Source organism: Bos javanicus, chromosome 18 (genome assembly GCF_032452875.1).
Source record: "Bos javanicus breed banteng chromosome 18, ARS-OSU_banteng_1.0, whole genome shotgun sequence".
NCBI lineage: Eukaryota > Metazoa > Chordata > Mammalia > Artiodactyla > Bovidae > Bos > Bos javanicus.
Window position 1 is genome coordinate 30547297 of NC_083885.1, and position 5919 is coordinate 30553215.

Sequence of the window (5919 nt, forward strand, 5' to 3'; positions counted from 1 at the left end):
GATAAAGCTGAAACTCCTGTACTTTGGCCACCTCATGTGAAGAGTTGACTCATTGGAAAAGACTCTGATGTTGGGAGAGATTGGGGGCAGGAGGAGAAGGGGACGACAGAGGATGAGATGGCTGGATGGCATCACTGACTCGATGGACGTGAGTCTGAGTGAACTCTGAGAGTTGGTGATGGACAGGGAGGCCTGGAGTGCTGTGATTCATGGGGTTGCAAAGAGTCGGACACAACTGAGCAACTGAACTGAACTGAACTGATGGAGTAGGGAAATTAAAGAAAAAAATGTATTTTAAAATCCACTTTTCTACTCAGAGTTGGTTGAAAATAGTTAATTCTGATTAACTTAAGAGGAAATGAAATGTATTGAGTGGATACAGGTTCAGTTCAGTTCAGTCGCTCAGTCATGTCTGACTCTTTGCAACCTCATGAACTGTAGCACGCCAGGCCTCCCTGTCCATCACCAACTGCCGGAGTGTACCCAAACCCACGTCCATTGTGTCGGTGATACCATCCAACCATCTCATCCTCTGTCGTCCCCTTCTCCTCCTGCCCTCAATCTTTCCCAACATCAGGGTCTTTTCAAATGAGTCAGCTCTTTGCATTAGGTGGCCAAAGTATTAGAGTTTCAGCTTCAACATCAGTCCTTCCAATGGATATTCAGGACTGATATCCTTTAAGATGGACTGGTTGGATTTCCTTACAGTCCAAGGGACTCTCAAGAGTCTTCTCCAACACGACAGGTCAAAAGGATACAGGTCAGATCACACAATTCAGAAGGCCAGAGAGTTAGACCTGAGAAATAAGCAGAGCCAAAGTGTTAGTCGTTCAGTTGTGTCTGACTCTTTGCAACACAATGGACTGTAGCCTGCCAGGCTCCTTTGTCCATGGGATTCTCCAGACAAGAATACTGGAGTAGGTTGCTGTTTCCTCCACCAGGGGATTTACCCGACCCAGGGATCGAACTCATGTCTCCTGAGTCTCTTGAATTGGCAAGCAGATTCTTTACCATTGAGCCATCTGGGAAGTCCCTCCTTTGGATTACCCTCTTCAGATTCAAAGTCCTGGGCAGAAATGTTTAATCTGCTGAATGTAGGTCTCAAACTAATGTTCTTTCTGGTTGTCAAGAATCAGGGTTTAAAGTGTTTGAACCTGTTTGCTTCTATATGAGTCAGTAGTTATGTCTGAAAGAAAGAAAGAAAAAAGGTGGGAAAGGAAAAGAAGGAGAGATGAAAAGAAAGAAAGAAAGAAGGAGAGAGGGAGGGAGGGAGAGAGAAAGAAAAACAAAAACAAAAACGTGTTCAAAGATCACGGATCATAAAGGAAAGGTAGGGCGGGCAAATGTTCAGTTTGAAGAGACTGTATTGTACAAAAGCGTTCCTAGTTGGCCCAAGCCTCTACTCTATGCTTCTTATACATCCTGCATTACCTCCATGTGTGTGTGAGTCACTCACTCGTATCTGACTCTTTGTGACTCTATGGACTGTACCCCACCAGGCTGTTTTGTCCATGGAATTCTCCAGGCAAGAATACTGGAGTATGTCACCATTCCATTCTCTAGGAGATCTTCCCAACCCAGAGATCAAACCCAGGTCTCCTGCATTGCAGGCAGATTCTTTACCATCTGAGCTACCAGGGAAGCTTCTTACACACCCTGCATCACCTCAATAGGATCTACTGTGTGGTGTCCAAAGTGATGTTCCATGAATCTATTTCTTCAGTTAAGATGGTGACCACCAAAATACGAGAACTACTTCATTTACAGGACACATCATTTATGTCAGGGGTCCCCAACCTTGGGGATTTTTGCCTGAAGATCTGAGGTGGAGCTGATGCAATAATAATAGAAATAAAGTGCACAATAAATGTGATATGCTTGAATCATCCTGAAACCATCCCTCCCACCCCCTGAGTCTGTGAAAAAATTGTCTTCCATGAAATCTGTTCCTGGTGCCAAAAAGTTGGGGCTGTTGTTTTAAGGTAAAGAATATGCATACTGATTAAGATAGCATATGAATCTGAGGAAGTTTCTCCATCTCCCTGAATCATAGTTTGCTCATCAATTTTGTTGGTGATAACTAACATGACTTTACTGTTTAAATGAATCAGTATATGTAGAGTAAATAACCATACCATATCTGAAACTTAATTTAATGGAATAAGCTAGGCATACTGTTATTGTGGTTTTCTAGTTTTATTTCCATTTCTGTGGCTAATGTAATGTCCTTATAATACATTCCTTTTCTACTTAAACAAAATTGGCTTCTGTTTTTGTGTATTTGCCATCATGCTTCCCAGACCAGACGCAACCCCTCCCTTCACATACTGTTGAAAACCAAACCATCTTTGAAGATGGCTTCATCACATCTTTTCCATGAAATCCTTTCTCTTTTAGATTCAATGATCAAGATCTTACATTTGTTCACTTCATTTCTTACTCTGTTGTAATAACATTAACACTTCCATGTACTCTGTTTATTTTGTATGTCTGTTCCCTCTCTGAGCTGTTGGAGGGCAGAAACTCTTTCTGAACTGTTTTTATATCCTAAACATCTAGGTTAGGGTTTGGAAAACTGGGAATCAATAAATGGTCACTGAACCAAAGCAAAGCTACAAAGCCTACATAGATCATGTCTATGTCCCTGGTGTCCAGTATGGTGTGTGGCACCTAAGTGACCTCAATGACTGTCCCCTGAATTGGATGGGAGAGAGTTCTGCTTATCTGAGTGGATAGTCATCCTCACTTTCTGCATAGATGTCTGCAAAGTATTCCTTCATCTAGTTGACTATAATGTCTGTTTGTTTACCTCTCCTGTCTTCATAAAATCATATGTTTCTTAAAAACAGAATACACTTTTAGCCATGGCTTCACTGTGAAACGCATAATACATCCTATGGAGCTGCTATAAATGTTAATTGAATCTAATTTGATAACTGTCGGAGTTTGAACATCATGAATAAAAAACGTTTTTTTCGTAGGAAATTAAACATATACCATAGAACCACAGAAGAAATTAAAGAAATTAAAATCTCTCCATGGTGATCCCATAATTCCTGCTTTGTGCTATAAATGTAAGATTTGGCAATTACAAGGCATCACACTGTTGCAGGATCTTTTTTTTTTTTTTAGGCTAATGCAAATGTCTGTATCACTATTGAGATACTAAAAAGTACCTTTAAGTGAAAATCTGCAAGAAAACACTGCACTGAAAAAGAAGAAAAGAAAAATAGTATCAGTAGCTTTTAAAGAATATGTTCAATATGGTTTTAGCCATTTAAATTAATTGAGCTGTGAAGTTTTGCTATTTTTCTTATCAAGTCCACATTCCAGAAAATAAAGTTATCAATTAAGAAAATCACTTTTCCAATAATACAGAAATAATATAACTTATGTCTTCATATATCCTAAGAAAGTTTCAACAAAGGAAAGCTAAAAAGAAATCATTTTCACAGAAATAATTTTCAAAAATTGCTTTAGTCTCACATTGTTAAGCACATACAGAGAAGAATGAAGACATTTAATACATTCAGACCTCAAAGGCGGATACTGTGTTTCACAAACAAGCAGTTCATTTAGAATCGATCCTAAATCATTGAATATACATCACATTTGATGTTTCAATTGTTCCCTTAAAATACAAATTGGAAAATATAATAATTCTCTGCCTTGAGTTCATCCTTGCTGTTATTGGGTGACATTTCAAATTGTATATTTGTAATTCTTTTCCTTGTAATTTCTTTCCTTTCTTTTTATAGTACAAATAGATTGAGCAAAGTAAAGAGAATACATTTTAAATCTTAGGTATTCCCTTTGAGAGGCTTTTCATAATATTTGTCATTGCATTTTAATTTGTAGTAATAGCGTTATGAATAAAACATTTACAAATGCATAGAACATATATTTTCAATTCTAACTCAATCTCTCTCTCTCTCTATTCCTCCTTCCACCCTCCTCCCAATACAGTCATTTTCCAGGTTGTCAAAAGATGGATGGTCTCCCGGGCTAGTTTGTCATAAAAGGTAAGATCAAACCCATAGCATTAAAAAAAAAAAAAAAAAAAATACACTGAGCTTGTGCACTGAGCCAGGCAATGCAAGAGTCAGCGGCAGTTTCTCCAAAGTAATCTGACAGACTTCATTTGTCTCCTCGTTGAACTAGTCAAGGCATCCCGAGTCCTGACCTCCCACCACGGTCCCGCTTTGCCCCTCCCGCCTCCGCTCCCGGCGGCTGCCTGCTGAGGGCGCCACTGAGGCCAGAGGACATTCAGAATTTCCAAAATAAATTTGACTCTTAGGAGCTTCTAAAAAGGAATGCTTCTCTGCTCATCTCTCTGCCAAAGAGCTGTCACTTTCTTGGAAAGTTAAATTTGTCACAAGGAAAGAAAATTTCACCATAGCCTGTTTAAATAAGTTAGGGAGTAGAATCTTCTCCCCAGTGCTTTTTCCACAGCAAGCAAATGTATCAATCATTTTATTCTCTGAAATAACAATTTATTATCCATGCAGGAGGCCTTAGATTCAATCTGCACAGTGTTCTGAGTGTCGCATCAGATACGGAGACCTGTCATCTGTCTTTATCAGGGTAATCACTCTGCTCTTGTCATCAGTTTTTAATAATAAAACTATTTATTACCTCAATAATTATTTATGACAAGAAGTCTGCCATTGCCATCAAGTGTAAATATTGATAAATTGCTTGGTTAATAAACTGGTACTATTTAAGTGGCTTGGAGAACATTGAAATGAGAATGGTATTATTACAAAGTTATTACAAAGAATTGCAAAATGCTTATCACCTATTGAAAAGATTATATTTACCCAACAGGAATCCCATGAAAAGAAAGTGAGAAATCTAACTTGTAATTGGACAAAGATTCGGCATGAAAGACTGAAGAGCCAATATTTTAACCATAAAAAAATACAATTTGCAGGCATCCTATCTAGATGCCAAATTAAACTAAATGCATTGGATTCAGTTTGAGGCTTTGTATATATATATATATATATATATATATATATATATATATAATGGAAACAAATTTGGGAACTACATTACAAACTTTTTTTTTTAAGTTGAGATCAGTTCTCAAGAGCCACAGTTTTTTTTTTTTTTTTTTTTTAATGCCTTTTATGACAGGCTGGAAACACGAATTTGAAAGAGGAATCTGAAATAGCATTAAATCTCATCCTCTGATGAGCTACTGGGAACACATGGATATAATCTTTACTTACAGAGACTATTTCCCTTGGGCCAATTTTCTGGAAATCACAAAGGACTCAAAGCATGACTAACAGTTACCTGGCCAGTGATTCTGGATAATAGGATATTCAACTTAAAAGTCAGAGTGGCACCCAAACCACTTCCACAGGAGGGGCTGACTCAGACCTCTAAACCATCCTGACTGCACAGTGTAGTGGGTGCCAGAAACAATAGAAACTGGGAGAGAGGCAGTTAAAAGCAGTTCAGAAATCATTTATTTTAAAAATGCAGATAAACCTGGAGTCCATTATGGGAGCTTATTGAACAGAAATTGCAAATTTCATCTAAACCATATCCATGCTCGTCCTCTGCAGTTTAAGGAAAACAAGGCTACAAGGAGATCTTAGGGACAGTCACCCCCAAAGCCAATGCTGAATCACAGATTTGAATGCAAATAGTGAATTTGGGAGGTGATCCTAGGAAGTATTAGGGTGGGAGTGGGGACAGGAGGCAAGGAGAAAGAGATGTATTACTGAAGTGGTTATTGCTGTGAGAATTGAGGTTCATTTCTACTGGAGAACTCTGCATGCTAACTAGCTTCAGTCATGTCCGACTCTTTGCTACCCTGTGGACCATAGCCTGCCAGGCTCCTCTATCCATGGGATTCTCCAGGCATGAATACTGGAGTGGGTTGCCATGCCCTCCTCCAGGGGATCT

The 5919-nt window shown here is 38.8% G+C and overlaps 1 long non-coding RNA gene across 1 annotated transcript; it reads left to right on the top strand.

Annotated features, from left to right (window-relative positions):
• The first annotated feature begins 1163 nt into the window (after positions 1 to 1163).
• LOC133229854 (uncharacterized) lies at positions 1164 to 4737 on the top strand. The gene is made up of 3 exons (XR_009730663.1): positions 1164 to 1982; positions 3967 to 4022; positions 4509 to 4737. It is a non-coding gene; the product is annotated as an uncharacterized LOC133229854 (long non-coding RNA).
• The last annotated feature ends 1182 nt before the right edge of the window (positions 4738 to 5919 follow it).